This window comes from Lissotriton helveticus, chromosome 1_1 (assembly GCF_964261635.1).
Source record: "Lissotriton helveticus chromosome 1_1, aLisHel1.1, whole genome shotgun sequence".
Taxonomy (NCBI): Eukaryota; Metazoa; Chordata; class Amphibia; order Caudata; family Salamandridae; genus Lissotriton; species Lissotriton helveticus.
In genome coordinates this window covers 1244904881-1244917561 of record NC_136057.1, presented here as the reverse complement: position 1 = coordinate 1244917561, position 12681 = coordinate 1244904881, and positions in this window count along the sequence as shown.

Genomic DNA, 12681 nt, shown 5'->3' with positions numbered 1-12681 from the left:
GGTGGGTGGTGGGTGATAGTAGAGTTCTGCCTATCCCTTTAACATATGTACTGATTTATTTTTCTGATGCACATGGCGAGGACACAGAAAGTCACGGTACTATCCTGGAATGTTAACGGCTTGCGGGACAATATCAAACGCACCATGGTCCTTAAATATTTACATAGGCACGGCCCGATATAGTTTTGCTTCAAGAAACGCACCTGGTAGGGAATCACTATAAGGCACTTAACAGATTTGGTTACACACTTAGGGCACACGCAGGTTTCACCACTGGCTCGAGGGGCGCCGGGATCCTGATGAAAAATTCCCTCCCGCTGGTAATAGGGCAACAGTGGTTGGATCCTCAGGGAAGGTACGCAGCTATCACGGGACAGTGGGAGGGTTTAACCCTAAATATTTGCTTGCTTTACGTCCCCCTGAGGTTGCATGGCACCACCCTGCCTGACATAGGGAAACTGCTACTAGACATGCCGACTGGGGTCCTACTCCTAGGGGGCGATATGAACGATGTGATGGCAGGGGACATTGACAGGTCACCGGGCCCATCCCCCAGAGGGAGGGTGAGTCACCTGTGGGATTTTGCACAGGCACTGGGCTTGGTTGACCTCTGGAGGGCCCATAACCCCCACACTCGACAATACACACATATATCCACTGCACACGGGTCGGGGTCCAGACTGGATTACCTATTCACACAAACGGGTAGCATGAACTCCTTCCATAGTGGGTGTCATAAAGCAAGGGGTATCTCGGACCATTCTCCAGTGGAGGTACAGCTGCGGGGCCCTGGGAGGGACTGGAGTGCACCCCCTAGGCTGGACACTTTCCTGTTTAAAGATCAGGAGTTTCAGACACAGTTTAGGGAGTGCGTAGACCAATATTTTACAGACAACGTCGCCTCAGTTCGATCGCTCAGCATAGTGTGGGAGACATACAAGACTGTAGTCAGGGGATTTGTGCAAGCAGAGGTGGGTAAACGGAGGAAGGAGAAATGTGCCCAAATAGATAGACTTGAATTGGAGTTTCAGGAATTAGAGAAAGAAAGAGAGGAACGAGGTTAGGCGACACAAACTTCGCCTCCTGGAGAAAGAAATGAGTGATGTGCTTTGTGAACAGGCGAGGTCATGAGCACTGGCTACCCAGAGGCGTGTGTACGATCTGGGTGACAAGGCCAACAAGATGATAGCCTGGCTGGAGAGGAGGGATAGGGATTGTAATTGGGTGCCTGGAATTCGAACACAGACGGGGACGATGCGTACCATAAAGAACATTGTTTTTCTAAAAATCTAGGTAGGTTAAACTCTTGCTTAGTGTCTAATGCTCCTTGACTTAGACTTTCATATCTTTGGAAGTTATGAAAATATTGACAATCATTAGTTTAAGAATATTTCCAATTCCCTATAAGATAAACTGCCTTGAATGTACATACAGGCCTTGACTTTTTCTATATCTAGTCATGTTTTTTTCCTCTGTTTAACAAAGATTTAAGTCTTTTCAGACATAAGGCAGTGTAGTCAGAAACTAATGTCTGCACTGGTTTGTGTCTTCTCCCGCAGCGCGGGGCCTCCCTCCTGAGCTGCCTGACAGGTAGAGGTGAGTCTGGGCTATCCAACAATTGTGGGTAAGTCCATTATGCTTATAAATAGTTATAAGTAAACACTAAATTGTGACATAGTGATTAATGCACATGCACAGTTTGTCATGTGATCAAATCATTGTTGTTTGAACTGCTTCTTTTTCCCTCTCTCTCTCTTTTCCTTTATAACCACCTCTGCGTCTTGTGTTTTATCCATAGATACCCTAGGTATGACCTGACACACACAAAAGAAACGAGCAGGAATACTGGTGGTGTATTAAAATTTATTAGTATTTTTTTTCACAACTACAGCAGCAATGTTAATATCTGGTCCTGAAGAAAGCCGCTGATACATGAATTGATCAACAGGCTGAAACATGTTGACCTATTAGTGACAGTGGTTCTATATCCATACCACTGTGCTGTTACATTTTAATCCTGTCAGGTAGAACACATTAATAAAGTCATTTGGTGATTCTATCTAGGCAGTTTTAATTCACACTCTTCTTTCACACAGCGCTGCAAACCTCACTATTACCCATCATCACACATATGGGATTACCATCCTACTCCCTACTAACTCAAAACATGTCTGAGCTCCTTCCTTAAACCTTGAAGTAGTAGCTCCCAGTGGTGACTAGGCTTTCCACACTGGTAAGGAGGCCCCATATGATGAAGCATGTCACCTTCGGGTGAGTGAGGAGTCTTATCCTTAAGGGATGCCTTTCCCTGTGTATAATACATTTTGCTAGTTCAGAGAGAAATAAGGGCAACTCTACAAACATTGTGCACACATGCATGAGACTGTAGGTGTATATATTGTTTTTCCAGTACATATATGCAGCCTTGGCCAAGATGGGGTTTGGAGACAAATTTCGAGCATGTGTGAAACTGCTATACTCCGACCCGCTGCCGAGAGTGAGGGTTAACTGTGCATTGTCTAGGGAGTTTCGACTAGTGTGGGGCACAAGGCAGGGCTGCCCGTTCTCCGACCCTGTTCGCGTTAGAACCATTGGCGACGTGGGTGCGGGCGGACTCCCGAGTGTGGGGTATAGATCTGGGGGGAGGCTGGGAGGAGCGTATTTCATTATACGCCGATGATGTCCTCCTGTACGTTCAGCGACCAGAGGCTTCCATTCAGAGACTGCTGGAGATCCTCCATAGGTTTGGTACCTTCTCAGGATACTGCATCAACTGGAATAAATCCCTGGGCCATGTTTTAGCGGGCCCGAGGCCGTGCCTCACAAGTGAGTGCGGAGGATTGGTGTGGAAAGAGGTCTTCTGCTAGCTGGGAATCTGGATAGCGAAGAGTCGGACTACATGTGTATGAATGTGACGGCTCAGCTGGAGCGCCTATGCGGTGACGTCGAGCACTGGAGGACTCTTCCTCTGACCCTAATGGGGCGAGCGGTCCTATTTAAAATTATGGCTCTCCCCTGTCTGCTCAGTGTGCTACAGAGCGCACCGTTCATGGTAGCGGAACAATTCTTTCGAACGATTGAGTCGGAGCAGCGCTCTTTGCTGTGGAGTGGGAGTTGCCCGAGGATCGCTCTGGGGAAATTACAGAGGGGAATGTACGAAGGCAGGCTTGCAGTCCCAGATGTCCGGCTGTATTACTGGGCGACGTTAATGGCTGGGTGTTTGCTCCTTTGGAGGAGCCGGCGTATCGGGAAGACCGCATGGTCCTCGGGACAGGCACCTATCTGGCAGCCCTCTACAACAGGGGTAGATGCCACAGGTCTCTCCCACCTCAAACGGCTGCAGTGGTAGGGGTTTGGAAACATGCAACAAAGTTGTTGGGGTGGGGGGCAAAACTCCCAGCTCAGACCCAATTGTGGGCCGGGAACTTTCTTCCGGCAGTGGCAAAGTTAAAGGACCTCCGTGCATTGAGCCTCATAGGCATTGATAGACTAGGGGACCTCTGGAGAAGGGGGGACGTAGTGGACTTCGCGTCCCTACAGGCGGAATTCCAAATGAGTAGCGGGGAATTCTTACACTATCAGCAGCTCAGACACGCCATTCATGAACATCTGCCGGCCGGGGAACAACTCCCAGAATATGCCCCACTGGAAGATAGACTGTTAATGGACCCAATGGTAGACAAGGCAATCTCCCTGACATACAAAAAACTTATCAACAACCTGACTGATCCCCTGGGTCCCCTGAGGGAGAAATGGAAATCGGACGTAGGGTTATTGGATGACGTTGACTGGAGGGAGGCACTACAAGGCCCACGCGAGGTAGCAATTCGAGCTAGGTTTCGACTCATCCAGCTCCGTATTCTACATCGCTCATACACCCCACACACGACGCAGTATAGAAAAGGCTACGTGGACTCGAAGTTCTGCCTGAGGGGCTGTGGGGAGGAGGGCACGTTTTTCTATATTTTATGGGACTGCACCAAGATCAGGGCCTACTGGTCCAGATTATCTGATATCATGGCGGAGGTAGTGGGGTCGGAGATCCCCCTGGAAGCTCAATGGCACATCTTGGGAGTTACGAGCCATATCACATGGCCGAAAGGAGACAAGATCTGGTTGACATTAGCTAGCATGGTTGCAAAACGGAACATAGCGAGACTATGGGGGAGTGAGGTGGTGCCAACAGTGGAAGACTGGGGGAGGGACCTGGATTGGTGCCAGAGGGCTGGAAGAGTCATTTATAAAAGTAGAGGGTGCCCTAAAAAGTGGGAGAAGGTGTGGGCGGCGTGGAGGCAATATAGAGGAGAGTTGGTGGATACCCAGGACATGTCTGAGTCTGATTAGTTGCGAGAAATTTTTTGCTTCATGCTCCACACTCTGAGATGGAAGGAAGGGGGGTGGGCGGGGTGGAGGGGGCGGGGCGGAAGTGGTTGTAGTGCCATAAAAGTGCCAGCCGAAATGTCCGCCGATGGTGGTTCCACAGTGATGGTGGCCAGCGGGTCCACTGCCAGTGCGGGGGGGGGGGGTGGAATGGGGGTTTGATCTACCAATGCATGCTGAATTGTTGATGTGTTACACTATGGAGCATTGTCCTTTCTGTATCACTATCCTACTGCTGCTGACTACTGTGCGAATGTATGGAGCCTGTTTATGCAATAAAAAGATTTTTTTAAAAAGAAAAAAAGAAAGGAGCTAGCATCAGCAATACATTTCAAGTACAATGAAAACAGTGTGGCTCCAAAAAATGACAAAGAGAATGATGTTCAAAGTATTAGGGCTTTTTTAGCAGTTTAGTCAAATCACAATCCAAATCAGTTAGCAAAGGCTCAGTGAAAATCATAAGAGCATACATATTAAAATGATCATGCAATCGAAATTTGCATATTATGAAGAAAAAGATGCAAAATATAAACATGTAGGAGAGGCAAATACCAAATAGAAATGTTCCATAACGTAACTTTCCTATTCTATATAAAGCATTGAAAGTGGCAAAGGGATTTCTATGAGGAAGGTGTCAAGATTAGTTGAACCAAATGTAAGGTTCAGAGGAGAAACAAAAGTGCTTGAGCATTAAGTTCAACACTCAGGACAGGGGCAAGCTGCAGAGTTGAAAAATGTCTCCTCTGAGCGAAGTCAGGATACAATCTTCTCTAAACTATTCTAAAAAAAGCACATGTTCAAAAGCAGGGAAGTAACATCCGGAAGATTATTTATATCAGTTCCCACCAAACGGACCAATCCGGAGACAGTAGTCTCTGGGAGGATGTAGACTCCTTAGTTTCCCTGCTCTCAACAATAGGGTACACAGCTGCATGGCCTTGGATGTAACATTGGTCTGATCTGCCTGGTACGAGAAGCTCTCTTTCCCCATCTTAATCATGTGGGGCCTCATTTATGAGGCCGTGCGTGCCTTTTACGCCACCGGTGCCACCGGTGCGTCACTTTTTGTGACGCACCAGTGGCGTAAACAAATGCGCCTTGTTGCGCCATATTTACAAAGTGACGCATCTAGGCATCTAGGTATATGCGTCACTTTGTAAACCCCTGCGCTACATTATACCTGCGTCAGGTATAATGTATGCAAAGGAGGCGTTCACACGCAAAAAGCCTCTTATTAGTGACGCAGTGAAATCTATGAGATTTTACTGCGTCACTTTTAGGACGCTGTTGCGTCAAAATCTTGCGCCTGCCTCACAGCAGGCGTAAGACTGACGCAAGCCCTTTCACATGGGGCTTTCCCCATGTGAAAGGACGCATTGCTGGAGTTGCGTCACTTTTGTGACACACCCCAGCAATGCATGACTTTTGTGCTTACAGATACGTCAGAAATACTGACGTATCTGTAACTCCTTGCGACATGATGCGTCATATTATAAATATGACGCATCAATCATGTCGCAGGGAGAGCGCAGTGAAAAGTGACGCATCGCTGTTTTCACGCAGCGATGAGTCACTTTTCATAAATAAGGCCCCATGTCTGAAGCCATATTCTGATGAATTTTCAGCTACTTATCAATCTACTACAGTAAGAAAAAGACTTGTTTAGCTAGTAAGGCACACCATAAGTCACCTGCAAGGAGAGAAATACAAAACTCTGGCAAACCATTTAATAAAATGAAATTCAAGTTATTAAGACCTGGTTACACGTTAGACAAATGTTGAGTTCAAAATGGCATTCAAGCACATGCAGTAAGCATAGTGAAATACAGTGATTGCATTGAAAGAAGGTATACATTGTTCCATTTAACGTGGATACATTAATTATACTTCAACTAGATACAAAGATAGCTTCTCATTAAAATAAATATACCCATCTACTATACTTTGTTAATATATGGCACACAGATTAATAATGTTAAATGCATGTTGAGTATATGTTTCTCATAAAGGGGTGGAACACTAAATTACACTGTTCCATTTCTATTAATATATATTTTGTCATAAAACTGCTGATTTGCATACTGAGTGAGTTTCAGTTGATTTGTTAAAGTTAGGGAAACTTCAAATTGCTATAAATCATGCACCTCTGTGCACACTGTTGTCAACTTGCTAGCCATACTGCATTAAATATAACTCTTGCCTTCTCTGTTATAGCCTTATAGCCCACCATTGCGGGCTCCACCAACGATTAAAAGCCCCCTCCAGTGTTTAACAAGGGAGCTGGTCTTTAATGGCCCATACAGCCTGCTGAGGAGGGCTCTAACACTATTAGAACATTCCACCTCTACAGGATAAAATATTCTAGTTTGTAAAACAAAGGCCTCATGGAGCCCGAGGGTATTTCATCCACCTCAGGCCATTGTTAAACATTGGAATGTTGTTGCTCTGGGCTTCTACTGGCCATTAGAAGCCTGAAGCACTCCATTGTTTTCAATGGGGTGCTCAACATTCTAATGTTCTAATCACTGCTTATACCTGTTCATATTACATCAGTTATAGCATGTTAAAATATAACATTCCTAACAAGACTCATGACATGTATACTGAAACTCTGCTTGGTAGAGTGTTAGTTATAGTTAATGTAGTGTCGACAACATTGTGTGTGAAGGTGTGCACGTTATAGTAATTTAAAGGTGGTGCTTAAATGATAAACTTAAGGTATAACTATAACGTTAGAATTGCTAATGTTTGTGTAGTTTACGTTTGGTTTGTATAGAAAGTATGAATAAAGTTTCCTTTTGCTTTTTTTCATTGAATTAAAATGGTTTTTACTTTTTTTTTATAAAAAAGTGTTTTAAATTATAGAGTGGAGTGTCATCAAGTGAAGATTTATTAAGTGGACTGTCATAAAGTACAGTAGAATAGAGTGCAGTAGAGTATAGTGTTCTACAGTTGAGTGTCGTAGAATGGAGTAGAGTGGCGTAGAGTGGAGTGGCATAGAGTTGAGTGAAGCGGAGTGTAATATCGTCAAGTGGAGTGATGCAGAGTGGAGTGGTATGAGGTGGAATAGCATAGAGTGGAGTGCATTTCAAACCTGGACCAAACATCTGGCAGACAGCTTAGCACAGACACTGTATCAAGTCCCCAGAATTTCAGATTGGGCAATCGAAGTTGAAGTTGAAACTTGCACCATTTCCTTTGAGAAAGAGGGTAAACTGTAATGAATTGCCTTTTCAAATGAAATAAAGATTATTGATTATTCAGGACAGAGGTAGCATAAAGTGGAGTGGCGTAGAGTGGTGTTGAGTCTAGAGGTGTAGAACGGAATAGCGTAGAGTGGAGTGCCATCGAATAGAATAACAGAGAGAGGAGTGGTGTTCATTAGAGTGGAATAGAGTGGCGTGGCATACAGTCAAGTAGCGTAGAGTGAAGAGGCATAGAGTAGAGTGCCATAAAATGAAGTGGCATAGCGTGGAACACCACAAAGTGGAGTAGCTTACAGTGACGCATAGTGCAGTGGTGTACAGAGTAATATCGTAGAGTGGAGTGGTGTAGAATGGAATGGCATAGAGTGGAGAAGCGTAGAGTGGAGTGGCCTAGAGTGGAGTGGCCTAGAGTGTCGTAGAGTGGAATAGCTTAGAATAGAGTGGCCTAGAGTAAAATGGCATACAGCGGGGAGGGTAGAGTGTGAAGTGGAATAGCGTAGAGTGGAGAAGCGAAGAGTGGAGTTGCACACAGTAGAGTGGTGTACAATAGAGTGGCATAGAGGGGAATAGTGTAGATATACCATCCAAGCCAACCATGAATGAATAAAAGCAACCCCTGATATTTGTTTTGCTGTCATTACAGCAACCCAAAGCTGTAATACTGTTCCTGGAGTGATAAAAAGCTTATCTCATTTTACAGTTTATCATGGACGGCACTAGCTAATCCTATGCTTAAAGACTTTGCTGTATAAATGTCAAAAGACTTTGGTACACATGCATCAAGCTAATTTGCCAGCGCAAAAATTGCGAATCGCAAAAGCAGGCCTTTTGCGCTAGCAAAGTAGCCCTTTGCAATGCATCAATACCAAGCTGCGAAATAGTAAGAAAATCACAAAAAATAAGGAATCACAATTTTGAGAGGACCAAAATTGTGATTCCTTATTTGTGAGTCGCTATTAGAGATTTGCAAAGCTATCCAAGAAAAGTCGCAAAAGGTGAAGACAATCACAACAGGTGCAGACCATCAGCAAAGTATTAAACAGGCCCAGGAGGTCCCAGAATATTTCACCATGGCAGCGCTCTACATCATATCGAGGAGGATGAGGCTATGAGCAGCAGCTATGAGCAGCAGCACAGAGAAGAAGGAGAATACAGGAGTGCACTTTTAGAGTGTGCATCACATTGTTGGGGCAGACAGAGGAAGAGATCTAGGACAAGTATAGGTTAAAGGCTGCCATGATCCATGATCCGATTGCTGAATTGGATCCCCTACTGCAGCGCCAGACTCGCAGGACACATACCATTCCCACTCAGGTCCTATGTTCCCTGCACCTACTAGCATCAGGTACCTTCCAGGGTGTAGTATCTGTAGCTGGAGGGGTGTCACAAAGTGCCCTGTCAAGTTTTTTTAATTCATTCATTTACGCCATGTTGACCAGGATACACCACCACATTAGCCTCCCCTCAACCCCACAAGATTTGCTTAAGACAAAATTAGACTTCTATCAGGTAGCCGAGTTTCCCCATGTAATAGGTTGCATTGATGGAACGCATGTAGCAATTTGTCCACCATCAATGAATGAGTACATCTTCAGGAACCAAAAATCCTACCATTCACTGAATATCCAAGTAGTCTGCAATTCAAAAAACATCATCACTGACATAGTGGCACAATAACCGGGCAGCACACATGACTCGTACATATTGAGACACAGTGGCATACACACTCGTCTCCTTGGAGATAAATGTGGAGAAGAATATCTGCTTGGTAAACATATGTTACAGTTTCTCTGACACTTTGGCTAAATGGTAATGCATATCTGTCACTAACCATTTGCTTACTACCCTGTAGGTGACAGTGCATACGCTGTGCGCAACTACATCCTGACACCATACCTCAACCCAAGTATCCCAAGTGAACAGCGTTACAATGCAGCGCACACTGCAACACGAAACATCATAGAGCGCACCTTTGGCCTGCTGAAAAGTAGGTTTTGTTGCCTCCACGAGACCGCAAGAGACCTGCTGCAGAATTGTGACCACTTGTACAAGGTTGCACAACATCGCTACTAGGAGAGGCATACTCCTGGAACTATCAGAGAGCAAGCCTGAGGAGGACAACCAGCCAGGGCAACCACTACGAGCCGCAGCTGGGGCAAGCTTAGCAGAAGGGAGAAGGAGACGTGCAGAAATTACACAGCATTATTTTTGAGTTGGGTAGTAATGAGACAAGACACAGCATGGCTGAACTGTACTGGATGTTTTTTTAATGTAGAAATGTGGTAGTGTTAATGCACACATACCAGGTGCTGTATAGCACAGTAAATGTATACAAAATAAATCAACAAGACATCATCATTGGACTTGAATGTCAGTCACAACGTTTGCCATGATAATGGTTACATCATCATACAGGAGGTAGTCTGCCAACGCCACCCTATTTTTTGTGACCACACACTCCCAAACGCATTTTGGTGGCCTTAATCACGTCCCTCATGGAGCCTTCTGAAGCTGTGGTACTCCTGGTAGTGCACCTCCTGCATTTAGTCACTGGCACCAAGAGACTACGGAGGCTGGACACCTCCTCACTCTCCCTACCCCCAATACATTGCTGCCCCCAGCAGAAGGAGTCTAAAATTGCTCTATTGCATTTGTAACCTGGACGAGTCCCCTGGCCACATCCCCACAAAAATTGCTCATTTCGACCTGCATGGCCACAGAACAAAGGGACAGCAGAGCTGTATTGGTGCTCAGCTGGTTGATGTATCTGGTGTAGCCATCTAGGCTCCCTAAGAATTGACAATGCTTTTTTCTTTGGGTCTCCTGGTCCTCCTGCATCACCCTGCACAGCTCCTGTATGGCCTCATTGGGCTGTCTATGTCCTTCCACCGCTGCTGTAGTCATCTCTTTCAAGCAGTCCCCCAGTCCTTCAAGCAGCAGTGCCATGTTGCTTGGCATAGTGCAAAGCTGTGCCTGCATTAATCTCATGTTCTTTGCTTGCAGGCACTACACCCTCAGCATTTGGCTATTCAGCCCACCCCAGACATTTGGGCTATCATCCTCTGGTGTTGACATCTGTACCCTTGACCTGCGCCTCCCGGTTAGGTTATTGCTGCACCCGACTTGTGACTGAGGTCTTGTCATGAGTGTACGTCCAGGCTGAGATGTCTGGGAATCATGTTCGCTCTCTTCCTCAACTTCCATGGCAGGTAGTGGTGAGACTGTGGACCTGCATCAAGTAGGTGAAGGGTTTGGGGTTTGTAGGGACACGGGTGTCTCCACATCTGCCTCAGCCGGGGTCACCTGGGTGTTTCCGCCTCCACTCCCCTCTGACACCTGTGCAGCTGCATCTGTGATGTTAAATAATGCAATTTTTTGTTATGTTAAAATTTGCGTCTCTCATAGTGCATTTTTGTGTTCCATTAAATTACTATCTGACACACTGTCCATATGTTTTACTTCATTATTGTACTTGCTTACCAACTTCCTTTCCCTGCATGTTCCTCCCATAATGCATTTGGGTGTTTGTGGTAGCGCTCTAGTTGTTCCAAGGCGGAACAGGAAGTGACAACAGAGTAAGTGGAAGGCGGCCATATTGTTTCCCTGGCGCCGACCGCTAGGAAAGCCAGCCCCGGCGCTCCTAAATAAAAGTACTTGTACAAACTCATAACGGCGTTTGTACTTCTTTACAATGGCGACGAGGGTGGGATGAGTAAAGAACCCGAACGCTCACGCGACCCCTGCGGTGCGCACGCATATCGCGTGAGGCGGAAAACGACCACGGAGCGCGGCAGAGGAGCCGGCAAGGTAGAAAAGAAGCGCGAAAAAAGCACCAGGACGACCACAAGCCAGAAAGGGGCCACACACCGACACCAGAACCCAGAACAGGCTACTGCACAAAGAAACAACATCAGAAGAAGGCAGAGAGCACAGCGAGGCAGCAGGAGACACCCACTACATACGACAACTGCTCAAGGAAAAGAACAGGTTTCAGTGGGGAAAGGAGGAGCAAGAAGAGTTCGACGCGCTCAAGCAAGAAATGGGTACAGCCATTCCCCTCAAGGGATTTGACCCCAAAGCTGAGTCTATTCTCACCACAGACGCCAGTGACCGAGGACTAGGAGCGGTACTGATGCAGAGAGAGGAGTCAGGAGAGATGTCGACCGTCAGCTTCGCCTCCCGCTCGTTATCGCCCAATGAGGAGAAGTTCAGTGTGGTGGAGAAAGAGATGCTGGCGGTAGTCTGGGCGGTAGAAAAATTCAGGCAATACTTGTGGGGTGCCAAGTTTCTCGTGAAAACCGATCACAAGCCCTTAGTTCGCGTCCTGACATCAAGCGGACATGACCACGCCACACCCAGGATCGCCAAGATGACCCTACGGCTATTGGATTTTGTCTATGAAGTCGAGCACATTCCAGGGCCACAGAACAAAGTGGCCGACTTCCTAAGTAGCTTTTTAAGTAACAAGGGAGACCCAACAGATAGCTAAGTACCATGGGTATAACAACGTTATAGTGAACAAAACGGTTCTTAGCTTATTTCGAAATCAACACACAAATGCTGTATAGAAACACAATGGAAAACTATACATGTTATAACATTTCCAAACCCAGCCGGGAAAGGATTTTATTTTATAAAGAAGCAATGTTCAATTGACACCCATGAGTGGTTTCATATTTATAACATTGAGCAATAAGATTGTTTGTGTTCCACTCCAGGCGATACTGTGATTGATCTTTTACCTAAAAACAGTACCCTGTCTTTGCTCTCGCTCTTTGCCTGATAGACACCCCTTTCACCCTTATGCTATCTTTCTGTTTCCTTCTTTTCATGTACGACACAGGCTTGTGTCTTGTAATTACGAATGTATTACTGAATTGAACATCGTTTTGTTCACTATAACGACTTCCTAAGTAGGGCAGCTGCCATGGAAGAGGCAAGGAATGAAGAAAGGCAAGAGTGGGAAGGATACGTGGTAGCCACCATCCAGGACACTGAGGAGGTAATAAGCGCCCAGGACTGGGAAGAAGCCTACAGGGAAGACACAGACCTGGAGGCCGTAAAAGGATATGTCGTTCATGGCTGGCCAGAGAAG